General features: G+C 45.4%; 1 protein-coding gene across 14 annotated transcripts in view; it reads left to right on the forward strand.

Annotated features, from left to right (window-relative positions):
• MAP4 (microtubule associated protein 4) overlaps positions 1 to 14679 on the forward strand; it is a 168400-nt gene that overhangs the window by 32963 nt on the left and 120758 nt on the right. For 2 of the 14 annotated variants that reach the window (XM_037384231.1, XM_037384232.1), the window contains exon 3: positions 10233 to 10282. The exons of the other annotated variants lie outside the window; for them this stretch is intronic. The gene's annotated coding sequence lies outside the window, so the exon portion shown is untranslated. The remainder of the gene's footprint in view (positions 1 to 10232; positions 10283 to 14679) is intronic. 14 annotated transcript variants of the gene reach the window in all.

Genomic DNA, 14679 nt, shown 5'->3' on the forward strand with positions numbered 1-14679 from the left:
TACAAAACAATGACCTGTTCAGCTCGGATTGTCACTCAGAAATAAATGAGTTCTTCCTGCTTATTCTGTAATGAGCTCTTTCAGCCAAATACAGTTGTGTGTTCGGTCATCTTACTTGCTTTCTTAAACTACAGATACTGACTATGACTTGTGGCACCTAGAACTTGATTTGATTATTGTATTGTTTACTTGCGAGTAGGTGGGGAGAAAGTTTTTTTTTACATTACCTGCTGGATTAATTTATATTTTTTGTTTCCTCTCAGTTAGAGCAGTTATACATGTGCAAACCCACATCTTTAGGATCAAATTTATTGATGACAAGTGAATGAGATGGGGGGCAGCTGCTGACATAATTGTGATAGCAAGCAGCAGCTACTTCCTTCTATGTGACTCTCTGCTCCCCTCCTGCAGCAGAGTTCTGCTTACAGAGAATTCTGCTTGGATAAGGCAAGCAAATAAGAAAGAACTTCCTCTGCTGCTGTGCTTCAGCAAACCAAGTGAGATTGCTTGTCCTCCAAGAGAATTTTGCAGTTTGCTGGATGAGGGGCTGCTGCATTACCATTCACCCTTTTAAAACGGGGTTGGTTAAGGAAGTATGCACTGACCTTCTAGGCTGAGAATACTGAGAAGATTTAGCCCTTGAAGAGCACACCCTTGGGAAGAAGGTAATGCTACCATGTTACTTTACCACATGCGGTTTTACTTCCTTAAAGTGATGTGGGCAGAACCCTTTATTTTAATTACAATATAAAAAAAGGGGTTTTGGTGTTTTTTTTCCCAGTACTACATTGAAAAATTATTTATTTTGTGCTTTATCTTTCCCTTTTTGTAAGGGAAACTGCCTGTGTCAAAGGGCACAATACTGTTATACTGGATATTGCAGCCATACCTGCAATAAGGAAGTGAATAATTCTCTAAAGAAACTAATAGACCATACCCAATAACATCGGGGAGAGACCTGAAATTTGTTTTATTGCTCTTTCTTCCATGGAAAGCTCAGCTTTTGTTTTCTAACCAATGCCTTGTTTTTCAGTTGTTGTTGAATGTATTTGTTATCAAGAGTACGGAAATGTAAATACAATAGTGGTTGAACTGCAGCAGTTACTCCCTTCCTCCTCTGCTGGCTTCCTGCGTACACTTTGGAAGTTGGAAACTATTCTTCTGCATTAACTCATGTCAGAAATGAGTGTTCTTCCCCCTGTTGCCACCCCAGCAGATTTCAAAACCCAAAGGGTATGCGCAAAGAGAAACAATTGCTCTCACATATGTTCCTTGAGACTGACAAGTAACGTAAGGCCTCTTGCTGTAGCTTCTTTTATCATTTTCCCATGGTCCAGCCTGATGTGCAAGCGTTGGCTAACAGGACATTTTTTTTTATTTATTTTCCCCCCTCCACCTTACCCAACCAGGTAAGTCACACAAGTCACCATTTAATTGGACTAAGTACACATTCATCCTTGCAACATTTGAACACATTTATTAGAAGAAAAATATAACAAATTAGGAGCAGTGCCTTCACTGACTTGAGTGTATTTCTCCCAGACTTAAGTTTGCAGTTATTTTGGGAAGCTGTTGCTTAAATATAGTGGTTCTTGTTCTAGTTGGGTCACTAGTAGCTAGTGTTGGTTGCTTTCTTAGGCAGGAATTTTTTCATTAAAACCAGCTCAGGGCAATGGAAAGGCTGAAATGGTAGACTAGTCAGGAGAAACTGGGTTCAGCTGTTTGATGGGTGGAAGCAGTTAAATTGACCTCACCTATGGCTGTTGTGCCTTTTTTTTTTTCTTCTTTTTTTTCTAACAAGTCTGTCATGAACTTTGTATGGCAGCAATAACTTTCTGGAGAGAGTTATTTATTTTCAGTTACCCAGGTCTTTTTTGCATAACCTGCCACTTATAATGCTGTTAATATGTCTGTACTGCACTAATGCTGCTCCCTTTTCAGAACGGAGGAGTTCTGTGATGCTCTTATGGCACTTGGCCAACTGCATGACTGAACTTAGCTAAATAAAAATCCCTGGGATCCTCTCTAAGAATAAACATCATGTGAGAGCAGGAGTGTTTCCCTGCTTTGAGAGAATTAAAATGGCGTGCTGGTAAAGAATAACAGCAGCAGCTTAAGGGCTAGGCTGGCATCCCTCTCTGGCTAAAAGGGATAAGCTACAAGTCCAGAGGAGGCAGAAGGCTCTGGCACGTAACCTTTAGCTTTCCTTGCTATTGAGTTTGTCAGTCCAGGATGACATAGTGCTTTCAGAATGGACTGTTTTTATAATTCAAGGATCTGGTAAATACCATTAGAAATGACATGTGAACATACTTGCTTAACTTTTTGGTCTAGCAGTGTTTTATATTGGGCCTTGGCCTACAGCTGAAATACCTACTAATGGGCTATTGAGCAAATTTCTGAGCACTTCTCTGTACCTGTATTTTCTTTCTTTTATTCCTCTTGGTAGCATGGGAGGTACAGGGACTTGTGTAGGTGTCTGGTAATGTTGCCTCAAGTGGGCCTGCATGTGGCTTATGTTCTGGCACAAGCAGTAATGGATGCTGAGATAATGTTATCTTGCAAGCAATTCCCTTGCTGAGGGAGAAGGTCACTGCTCTGCCAGCCTGTGGTGCCTTAACACTGGTAATGGAGCACATGTATTCTGTGGTCCTTCAGAAAAGTGTGTTTTCTCCCCTCTGGGAGTTTTGTAGTGACTCAGTGGACCTTTCCCTGCTTCACATATGATTCTGAACCTAAATATTATCTTTCTACCTTTCTTTGTTTTGGAGCTGTTACATTACAAAATAGGAATGCCTTTTTCTCTTGGATCACAAGCAGGCAATGTTTACTTTGCAGGCTTCTAGCAAATCCTTTTGTTGAGCTATTGTAGTCAAAGAGTTCAGCTCTGCTTGCAGAGGTGCCTTTGGTTTAAAGATGCAGAGGTTTGGCATCTTTAAAGCTGTATGCTTCTACCTTGTTTTAAAAGGACTTCTGATTTTTATCTTTCTCACTTGTGTGTAGGTACAAATATCCCTACTTAGAAGTAATTCCTAGTAACATGGAGTATGTTTAATCTCCTTTATATGTGTTGTGGAATTGCCCCAAGATGAACAAAATCCATGCACTGAATTGCAAGAGGTGGTGTAAAAAGCCAGGCCCTTCCTAAGCATGTTCTAGCAACACACTACTAAAGCAAAGACAGACAAAGGTATCCCAAAGCTGTTCTTAAGAGTAAGAAGGAGCAGGCTCCACAGCTCTGAATCTTCTAGGTATACTTTGCCACCCTAAATATGTCTAGGGACTTCATTTCTTCATGAATTTTTGAGCGCCTGAGTGGCCTCTGTGGAAATACAGACTTGAATTTTGTTCCTGGCCTGAAAAGCAAACACATGTGAAGCAAACAAAAGGCTGCTAATGCTTGGTAAATGGGAACGTTGACTCTAGTTTGCCTACATGGTCGCAAAATTCTGATCTGGCTGACGCTCTAAAACCTTGGCAGGGCACTAACAGAGCATTTGCTGCTCCTTTTTAAATGTCTGCTTCCATAATGCTTTGTTGTGGTTTCCAAATGGCAAACCCCTGCCTCTCTACTAGCTCCAATGTGTCTGTTCTGTTTCAGGGTTCCTTTTGGGGCATATCTGTCAGTTCTCAAAAGCCTGAGAGGAGGTCATGATTCTCCAGGGAAACTAATGAGTCTTTAAACTAACTTACTTGCTATAGCTAAGATCTTGCAGAATTTGCAAGTAGCTAAAATTAATTTCTTAGTGTAGTGTGTTTTGTTTCATTCTTCGAAAGTTTTTTGACCTTCTAGTAGTGGAACGCTTTAAAGTATTGTTTGCTCTTTGCAAATCTAGTTGAAAAAGCACTGACAGGTTTGCTGTTTCACTCATCTGATTCTGAGACCTCAAGCTGATGATGAGTTGTCATTGATGAAAATAGTTTACTAGTCACCTTTCTCATTTTGAAGCTACCAGTTCTGTGTCCTGATCGACAGGTTCTCATGCTATATAATTATGTTGTCAGAGGTGCTTATTTTAATTAAAAATAAAGTAGCTACTTCAATATAGTCACTAACATAACTAGAATTATTCAATATAGGTAAAGGAGTAAAGCTTCTATGTAAACGGAGTTCCTGGAAGGAGTGACTGTGCATACCTGGTCGCCAAACGAGCTGCTTCTGTTTTCATGGTTGTAGCTGCTGCTCTCCCCAACCTGTGATGTTTTAGGCTTCTTGCTCAACTTTTATCTTGCTTTTTTGAGTAACACTGACTAATGTCTTGATCTTGGAGCGCTTCTCTAGAGTCAGTTTGCTTGTAGCAGATGGCACCCAGCCTTTCTTGTGGGCATCAGATTGTGTATTTGAGTAGGAGAAGCCACAAAGTTGGCCTCCAGGAGCTCTACTTGATAAGGTCTTTCCAGTGCCATTTATGACTTGTTTTATCCTTCTTGAGAGCCCTTGTGAAATAAAGGAGCAGAGTTGCTGGGCCTAAGTCTTGCCTCTTTCTGCCAGCCCATTTCCGCAAGCTTGAATTGTTTCTGCTGTTCTACAGGAAGTTTAACTTGGTATTTTTCAAGACTTACTACATTGGGCTTCTTGGTGTATGTATGAGATACGCTATGGATGTAACACATTAAATGCTATTTAATGTCTCCTTATATTATTCTTCAGTGAGAGCTTTGTTTGATTACCTTAACTCTAGAATCTGTCCTCTATGGTCTTACTTTCTCCGCTACCCTCTCAGATGTGTATAGACATAAGACAAAATGTTGACAGTTCACGAATGCATCGAGGGGCTGCACAGTGGTATTACAACCATAATTAAGCTGGACTGGATCTCTGAAAAATTTATTTTACAGCATGACTGGGCTCTTTCTCATCTCCTGGTTTGTAATTCCAGTGTTCATACTGTACAGTTTTCTTCACAAGCAGTAACAGAAGAAATCATGTTAGAAATTAAAGCAGAAATTCTTATGTAAGCACAAGATTGGTTATTCTGGGAGCTGCATATATAAGACAAATGTGGAGTAAGATGAATTTAGAGAAGTTGACATGAGGACCAAGTGACTGAGGTGAACTTTATTAGTGAAACTTCTCCCTTTTTGTGCGTTCATTAGTAGTCTTTTCCAGGCCACAGCAGTGAGATGATCTTGCAGGAAGAATAAGGAGGTACAAAATAAGTAATAAAAATGGGAATTATTGACTGAGCTACTGTATTAGAAATGTGCCATCCTTCCCTTCCTCCCAAGAGAAGGGACTCTTTAGTAAAAGAAAGCCAGAAAGCCAGTATTTTCTGGGTTTTGCTCTTAGGGGGGTACAAGCTACTTTCCTTTCTGATGCATGTGCTATTAAAGGAAAGCAGCTGACAGGAACAGCTGCTTGCCTTGCCTGTTTGGTTTGTGGCTTAGCAGTCAATATGCAACATAGAAAGAAATGTGCTTTGCTAACAGCCAGAGTTTTCATACCCTGCCCCCACTTCGGGTGTCTTTCCCTCTGTCCTCTGCCAAGTGAAAAAAGGAGATTCTTCCCCGCCATGATTAATGAAACTCTCCTTATTCGGTGCTGCCTCGTCTGGTGAGCAGCACAGAAAATCCTGTCTTCTGGCTTGAAAACCAGCAAAGAAGTGTGACTGTGGGGAGTTTCTTTTTTAAAGTAGTTAAGGAATAGGTCATTTTAGAGCTGAAAGTCTGTGCAGAAGGTGGGCAGAATCCTTTATTTTTCTTAAATAATAATTTATGACTTTTAGAGATGACATACCATGCTTTTTTAGGTCTCATTTCAATGCTTGTAGGCCTGTGCAGAGCTAGACACTTGAAAGTCCCTCACAGTTACTATCTATGAACTCATCTTCCATGTGGCTTTTTTGAAGGCCAGCCAAAACCATTAATCCCCATCTTCTAGAGTCCCTAATCCCTGCTGGGGTTTATAGGAAAGTTATTCTTGTACTCCCCATGAAGCTGCTCTGGCAGAGTATCTATCCTGCTGTAACTTAAGGCAAGTTTATTAATGTGACTCTTTTATCAGCTTGGAAATGGTACAGCTCATAATGTAGCAATCTGACTTGGACAGTCTTACCCCATCTTGCTGAGTGGTTAATAGTAGTGAAATTGCCCAAAGGAAGGGAATCATTCAGGAGGCTGGTGTTCTCTTATCTCAAGTATAATTAACAATAGTAAAACACTCTTTGCAGGCATGAATATATACCATGTATTTTTTTGGGGTTGGGTGCAAGTGAAGTCAGAGTTGGAAGTGGTCTGCTGGAATGATTCTTTGCAGTTGTATCACTCTTGCTTTTCTCAGCTTGACACTCTAAAGCCTCCTGGCTCTGGTTTTTGTCCAGTTGTGGCTGGGCTAATGTAAGGCCCTCTTCCTATGCGAGCCTCCCCCCTTCCCACCATCCTTACTTGCTCAAAGACTTTTCTTTGATTCCAAGTCAGCATCTCCAAACATTCAGGACTGGTTTGGGTGGGCTTCCTTCCATTTGTTGTCCTTTTAGGGTTTGTTTGTGATTTAGACAGGAGGGAAGTCTGAACAATTTTACCTTTGGTTCATGACTGTTCACTCTTGCCAGTTTTGGTAGCACTGGTCAGCTTTGGCTGTGCCACATCTTCTGTTGGTGGAAGTGGTTTATTAGGTGGCTTAGGGCCCTTGCTGTTAAAGGGACTTGTGCTAACTCTTTAGTGGTACATACTGTGGGGAAATTGCAAAATTCACTTTAGGCTTTTAGACAAATGCGGAACAATTTAAGTGTCATTCCCAGGGATGTGGTAGAGTTATTCTCCTGGGTGTCTGGAGTTTTCTCTGTCTGTGTTCAGTGACCAGAATTTGGCTTTTCAAAGCTAGGTAGCAAGAGAGTTGCTGCCTTGGCTTTGCTCTTGCTGTTAAATGTACTGATAAAATAGGCATGTACTTCATGCCTAGAATTCCTGTCCATCTCCTTCTGGAGCCATTGCATTTTGTTACTTCCCTGCATAGAGAAGTCAAGTTCTGCAAAAAGTATCTCCTCATTCTGAGCAGAAAAGAACCTGAACTAAGGCCAAAAGGGAGTGTAATGATGGAAAGCCTGCAACTGAACCTCTGAAATCTGAGTGAGCGACCAGAGTCTCACTGCACAGTACAACTGTCTATGCACGCTGGACTTCATACTGAGATCTTTGGAACAAGGAAGGGCCAGTCTGTGCCATGTAAATACTGTGTTCCAGAGAAGTAAATCTTCTGAACATCATCTTTGAGCCCCGTGATGTGAGGGAGCTGGAACAGTAACAGGTAAGTCCAGCTTTCTCAGGCTTAGCAGCAGCTCTGAACACTTTCAGAACAATAACTGGCCTATTTTGTGACCTCTCTCATGTCTCTGCTAAAGCAATACTTTGCAACCAAGTTCTGTTAAGGGGAGTATGTGAATCCATAAGTAAAACATGATGCAGTCATGTTTACTTAAAAATCAATGTTGCAAGTTAGTGTAGATGATCTCATGTCACCCACAAAAGGAGGGTATTTTATCTTTTAAGGGAAGAACTCTAGTAGTCCAAACTAGAGTCGGATAATAAATTAATATATTTATCCAGAGTGCTCTGAGAGTTCTGAATTATTACGTATCTGTAGCTGCCATTGATATACTGTCTGCCTGTTGCGGTGATTATGGGAAGGTGCAGAATATATATATTCTTGTCATATGTGAATAATAACGGGAAAGCTGCTCCCAGCTGATGGAGAGGCATTGTGCCTGTCCACTCCTTCCCCCTGACATCCTAATCCTTTACTAGGAAATAACTATAGGGAGGAAAATATCAGCCCAGAGCTTTAAAAAACAAGCAAAATTGACCAAGAAAAACCCCCTTGACTTCATATAGCTCTCTCCCTCCTCACTTGTGGCATCCCTGCCCATGGCCACATGTTGCTGTGTGGGACTGTGGTGCTCATGGTTAGGATCAGCATTTCCTAGCCCTGTGACTGCTGTTGTTTCAGCCCCATCAGCTGGCCAGGATGACTCTGGTAGCAGTGTGCTAACAAAAACCTGAGTAATGTGAGTAGTGACAAGATGTGGAAGCTTTTTAGATAATATTTGCTTTTATCTTAAAGCTGCATTTTCACATATATTTCCATGCGGGAAGAAGGTGAGGCGTAGCAAGAAGCTTAACGCCTGTCTTGTGTGGATACATGCAGTCCTTGCTTTTAGAGCTGGCCTTCTAGGTTAATTCTGGTTGTCTTCATGGTTTTGCAAGTCAGGCTTTTCCTACTGTACTGACTTCTGGCCTTGCACTGTAGACAAACTGAAGCAATTGCAGACAAGTAATAACTTGTGGGTCTTTTGAAGCAGCAGAAAAAAGACCTTTGTATATTAGTTAGCAGGATTGGTGGCTGCCTTTCCATTGCAGGAGTAGTTAGGACTCCTAGAGCTAGCTTCACAGCACCCAAAGTAATTTTAGCTCCTAGATTAAGAGCAAGGGAGTTACACAATGGCCGATCGTGTTCATTCAAATTTTCAGGTATCAGAGATGCAAATTCCAGAATTATTCCTCAATTTTTTTACATCGCTTTGTCTTGTTTCCATTCTTGGCAAAAGCCACTGCATGAACAAAATTGCATACTTACTGTAGGACCACGCTACTGTGTGCTCTTGACACTAATTGATTCTCTCAGAGTCTTGGACAGAAATGGATCCTCTCCAAAACTGTGTGGCCAGCAAGGCTGGGACAGTTTTGGTTTGCCTTTAGGCCTTTAAGGCTTGCTGTCAAGATGCAAAATGCAAGTGCTTCTGAACATACCTTGTTCTGTTCATAGGCTCACTGGTTTCAAAAATAATAACAGTGGTCTTCAAAGAGTATCAGAATCACAGAATAGCTGAAGTTGGCAGGGACCTCTGGACATAACGTAGTCCAGCCCCTCTCTGCTTAAGGCAGGGTCAGCTGGAGCAGGTTGCCCAGGATTGTGTGCTGTTGGGTTTTGAAGATGTCCAAAAATGGAGAATCTAGAACCTCTGAGCAGCCTGCAACCTCTTGGACACTTAGTCCAAAGTAACTACCCAGTAGTGTTGGTTATATGGAAGATGGTTGGTTGGTTGATTTGACTTTCTTTTTTTCTCACAACACCATTTTAAGAGGTTATCCAGGAGCTTCCTGTCAGTCAGATACTTGCCAAGTGAGAAATGATCTCCCCTTTAGCACAGTCTACGTCTTTGATTTTAAGAATGACACATGACAGACTACTATTGATGCCTCCTAAGTCTCCCTGTTCTATCTAAAGAATGTCATGTTGAGAGCAGCCCTGAGGAAAGGTACTGGGGGTGCTGGTGGGCGAGAAGCTGGACGTGACCCGGTCACGTGCGCTCGCAGCCCAGAAAGCCCCCCGTGCCCTGGGCTGCATCCCCAGCAGCATGGCCGGCGGGGCGAGGGAGGGGGCTCTGCCCCTCTGCCCCGCTCTGCTGAGACCCCCCTGCAGCGCCGCCTCCAGCTCCGGGGCCCCCAGCATAAGGAGGGCACGGACCTGTTGGAGCGGGGCCAGAGGAGGCCACGGAGATGGCCAGAGGGCTGGAGCCCCTCTGCTGCGCAGCCGGGCTGGGAGCGCTGGGGCTGTTCAGCCCGGAGAAGGGAAGGCTCCTGGAGACCCTGGAGCACCTTCCAGCACCCAAAGGGGCCGGCGAGGACGCTGGGGAGGGGCTTTTCCCAAGGGCCTGCAGCGCCAGGACAAGGGGGAACGGCTTTGCGCTGAGAGAGGGCAGATGGAGATCAGAGCTGAGGGAGAAATCCTTCCCTGTGAGGGCGGCGAGGCGCCGGCACGGGCTGCCCAGAGCAGCTGTGGGTGCCCCAGCCCTGGCAGTGCCCAAGGCCAGGCTGGACGGGGCTGGGAGCCACCGGGGCTGGGGGAAGGGGGCCCTGTGCGTGGCAGGGGTGGGACTGGGGGGTCTTTAAGGGCCCTTCCATCTATGGTAGGATTCCATGATACACAGCCACCCATAGGTGTGTGTGCATATGTATATATTTAGGCATGCACAAACAAGAATTGTTTCTGTGCTCTTTCATTTGGGTATTCCTTCTGCCTTGATCTTTGACAGAGATCTAGTTCCAGCTAATTATTGTTATTTTGCATAAGTGCTGAATGTAGACTTTATTTTTAAACTGCTTTTACTTAATTAAAAATAATTGTAATAAGGGGCATATAATAGGCATTTTACCTGCCACTAGAATACAAATTCCTCGAAGTCTTGAAGAACTAGTATTTATTTATTTATTTATTTTTTTTCCACTAATAACAGGTCTGCATACAGAGATCAATTTGTCTGGAGAGCTTCCATAATAACTAGAGGTAATGCAGTTAGTCCTTTCCAAGCAACTTTGCTCAGGCAGCATTGCTTTTCTTCCATGGAGGAGGTGAACATTAAGTTGAACAGGATGGAATTTGCAGGAACGTTCCTTCCCTTGCAGGTGATCTCTTGACAGGAGCCTGGCTGCATGGTTGTTGTCCGGTACTTGGCACTGGGGAGGCCGCACCTTAAATACTGCCTTCAGGTTTGGGCCCCTCACTACAAGACACTGAGGTACTGGAGCGTGTCCAAATAGCAGCAACAAAGCTGGTGAAGGGTTTAGAGAACAAGTCCTACGAGGAGCAGCTGAGGGAACTGCTGGTGTTTAGCCTGGAGGAAAGGAGGCTCAGGGGACACCACCTTGCTCTCTGCAATGACCTGAATGGAAGTTGTCATGAGGTGCAGTCTGTCTCCCAAGTAACAAGTGATAGGACAGAGGGAAATGGCTTTAAGTTGCACCAGGGGAGGTTTAGATTGGATATTAGGAAAATGTCTTCACCAAAAAGGTGGTTGAGCATTGGAACAGGCTGCCCAGGGACATGGTGGAGTCACCATCCCTGGGGGTATTTAAAAGATGTGTAGGTGCGGTGCTCAGGGCCATGGTTTAGTGGTGGGCTTGGCAGCGCTGGGTTAGCGGTTGGACTTGATGATCTTAAGGGTCTCTTCCAACCTGAACAATCCTGTGATTCTGTGGGTGGCTGGTCTTTGTGCTTGGGAGGCAAATGCTTAGTGGGATGCATTAAACACCAAGATGGCAAGCAGCAAATGGCACTCTGTAAAATAGCAGAGGTTTTGACTGCTGAGAGGTTTTTGGCCTGTATTGTCATGGATTGGATCACCAGAGACCTCTATTTTGTTGAAATCTGATGTGGTTGATACCTGTACTAAATTAAAGCCAAGTTAAATGTTGCAGTGACCCAACTTCCTCATGTCAGAGATGACTAAAAAGCATATTCTTTTGGCTGATGCAAAGCTTGTATTTTAAATGAGCAGTACAGAGCACTGAGTTTGTCTTTGAAGAGTCTGTTGGAGATGCAAGTGCAAAGGTGGAAAGGTTGAGTGATGCATTGATCTATCCTTGCTGGCACAGGGCTAAAGTTTCTTGAAAAACATCATTGTGGATCACAAGGCTTCTGCCCTGGGGAGGGTGGAGCAGCCCTGTAATCTTGTTTGTTACAGCTGTAAATATATAGAATCCTTTCATGAGGTCTTTCAGTGTTTAGTAGCTGTTAGAATAGTGTTCCTTCTAGCCAGCTCCAATGACATTTTTATTTGTATTTGGGAGCTTTTCATCACCTGGTGGCGTGTGAGTTGCATAACATATCTCAAATGCACTCTGTAGATCTGCCTGATGTTGGAGATGTATCTGCCATAATGGAGATGCAAAAGCTGATGTCTGATCATTTCATTTGTTAGGCTGGGCACAATCTTATTCAGAAAGACAGATCAAGCTGGTTTTCCTCAGGTTTCCAATTTGTCTGTCTGTGTTTGAGAACCCAAGTAGACTTGAATTGTCCTTGTTGCTGCTACCTCCCCTGGATGGCCTTGTGCTGGTCCCTGCAGTTTCTTTTGAGGTCCCTTTGCTTTAAAGAAAAATGGCTTGTTTTTTGTTAAATCAAGTACAGATAACTTCAATGTAAGTGAATGTCCACATCTAGGAAGAGTGGCTATAAACTGAAATATAGCTTTAGTAAACCTGAAAAATGTTGGACTGTCAGCTTACAGGCTGACTTTAATTATGGCTTTTATGTTGGCAGTGAGTAGGAGATGCACATGTGGAGAGAGGAGGTTACTTTACAGCTTTCCTCTGGCTAGTTCAGGATTTCTGCCCAGTTATCTTTGTAGACTTTATCATTTCATGAAGTGTAAACTCTCCAAGCTATGAATGTCTGGAGGGCAGGAAGAAAATAGAAGTTGTCTCAAATCTCCAGAAAACAGAGAATCTTTTTAACATTACTCAAGTGGCATGAATACTGGCAGACTGTCTGCTGCCTTACTTTGCTAATTCACATGCCATCTGAATAACTGAATATGGTTAAAGCATGCCTCATTGGCTTTAGTATTGCTTTCTTAAGGGAAGTCTAGCTGATGAAAATGTTTCAGGCTTATCAACAGAAATGTTCATTAAAGACCCTTTGCAGTCTAGTTGTAGAAGTTGGGTATATTTGCAGTATCAATTAGCAGAAAAAGTAATGCTTTACTTTAAATAGTGGAGAAATGGCTCATATCTTAAGTAATGAAACCCTACAAATTGATGGTACTCTCTGGAAATACTAATAAAACCCAGAATTATGTAGACTCGTACAAGGCATTATGAAATTGAAATAAGTGCACTTTTTAAAGCCATCAGCTTTGAAATTCTGAAGGTGCAGTTTAGAAAATCTAAAGGTATAGCATTAAAAAACACAACCCAGCCATTGTCAGCTAGAGTGTTTTGTTCAGATGACTTTCCCTGTCGTAGTCTATTGGCCTTGCTGTGGTAGTTTCCGTTCTGCTCTGACAGTTGCTCTTTGTTTATTCAAAATATTAACATGCCCATGAAAGTGAGTGACTAATAGTATTAACGAAGCACAGTTGGCATGCAGGCCGTGCTCACCACCTGCAGTGCTCACAGCCCCCCGCCTGCAGCCATCCTGAGCATCTTTGCAGGGTCACTTCAATTGCCTCAAACTTTCCAGATTCTGAAGTACGGGTCCCAGCTGAGAGCATAACTGGTTCCCAGTTTGTCTTTGCTGCTGGTGCTTGGGAAAGTTTGTGAACCCACCTGGAAGATACTGTGCTGCTTTTCCTCGGATCCACATGTAAATCAATGTGCCACTTTCACACCTTAGAGCTGTATTGCTAAGTGGGAAGTTGAGGAACAAGTGTACTGCAGTCAAGCTTTGCTCAGTCTTCTTGTGGCTCTTGTGTTCACTTTCGTCTTTTGCCTTTTTTCCTTAGGCTTTTTTCCATACTCAAGTACATGTATATACATGTGTTCCACCCAAGACTTTGCTTGAACCACAGAATCGTTCATGTTGAAAAAGACCCTTGAGATCAGAGTCCAACTGCTAACCCAGCCCTGCCAAGCCCACCACTAAACCATGGCCCTAAGTGCCATGTCTACACGTCTTTTAAATACCCCTGGGGATGGTGACCCCACCACCTCCGTGGGCAGCCTGTCCCAGTGCCTGACCACCCTTTCAGAGAAGATGTTCCCCAACCCACAATCTAAACCTGCCCTGGGGCAAGGTGAGGCCGTTTCCCCTTGTCCTGTCACTTGTTCCTGGGAGCAGAGACCGACCCCCCCTCGCTGCACCCCGCTGTCAGGCAGCTGCAGGGAGCGAGAAGGTCCCCCCTGAGCCCCCTTCTCTCCAGGCTGAACCCCCAGCTCCCCCCTGAGCCCCCCCCAGGCTGGTGCCCCAGCCCCTTCCCCAGCCCCCTGCCCGGCTCTGGACACGCTCCAGCCCCTCAGGGTCTGGCTGGTGCTGAGGGGCCCAAACTGAGCCCAGCATCCGAGGGGCGGCCCCCCCAGTGCCCAGCGCAGGGGGACGGGCACTGCCCCGGCCCTGCTGGCCACGCCGTGTCTGACACCATCCAGGGCGCTGCTGGCCCCCTTGGCCACCTGGGCATGCGGGGGGCTGGTGCCCAGCTGCTGCCCCCCAGCCCCTTCCCCGCTGGGCAGTGCCCGGCCCCCTGTTCCCAGCCTGGAGCTCCTGGGGCTGGTGTGACCCCCGGGCAGGGTCCAGCACAGGGCCGGGGTGACCCCCACACAGCTGGGCTCGGCCCCTCGGCCCGCCTGCCGGCCCAGACCCCCTGCAGAGCCCCCTGCCCCCCGGCAGGTCAGTGCTCCCCCCAGCTCGGTGGTGCCTGCACACACTGAGGTGCCCCTGGCCCAGTCGCAGCCCCTGCGCTGAGCCCTGGGGAGCACCGCGTGTGCCCGGGCCGGCGGGACGTGGCTCCGCTCCCCACTGCTCAGCCAGCCACCTTCTCACCCAGTGTAGGGTCCAGCTGTCCAAGCCGTGAGCAGCCAGTTTCTCCAGGAGATGCTGCCAAAGGCTCCACTAAGGTCCAGGCGGGCAGCACCCACAGCCTGTCCCTCATCCACTGAGCGGGTCACCTTGTCGTGGACCGAGATCGGGTCGGTCGAGCGGGACCTGCCTTTCATGAATCCCCGCTGACTGCGCCTGACCACCTGGTCGTGCTGGATGTGTCACGTGGTGGCACTCTGGGCCTGGCCCGGCACTGAGGTCAGGCTGAGAGTCTGTAGTTCCCCAGATCCTCCTTCCTGCAGGTGAGGTGGGTGTCACGTTGGGTGACCCCCAGTCACCGGGGACCCCTCGTGAGCCAGAGCTGCTGCGAGACGATGGGCAGTGGCTCGGTGAGCGCTGCTGCCAGCCCCTCGGTGCCTTGGGGGGTT

This window comes from Falco rusticolus, chromosome 4 (assembly GCF_015220075.1).
Source record: "Falco rusticolus isolate bFalRus1 chromosome 4, bFalRus1.pri, whole genome shotgun sequence".
NCBI lineage: Eukaryota > Metazoa > Chordata > Aves > Falconiformes > Falconidae > Falco > Falco rusticolus.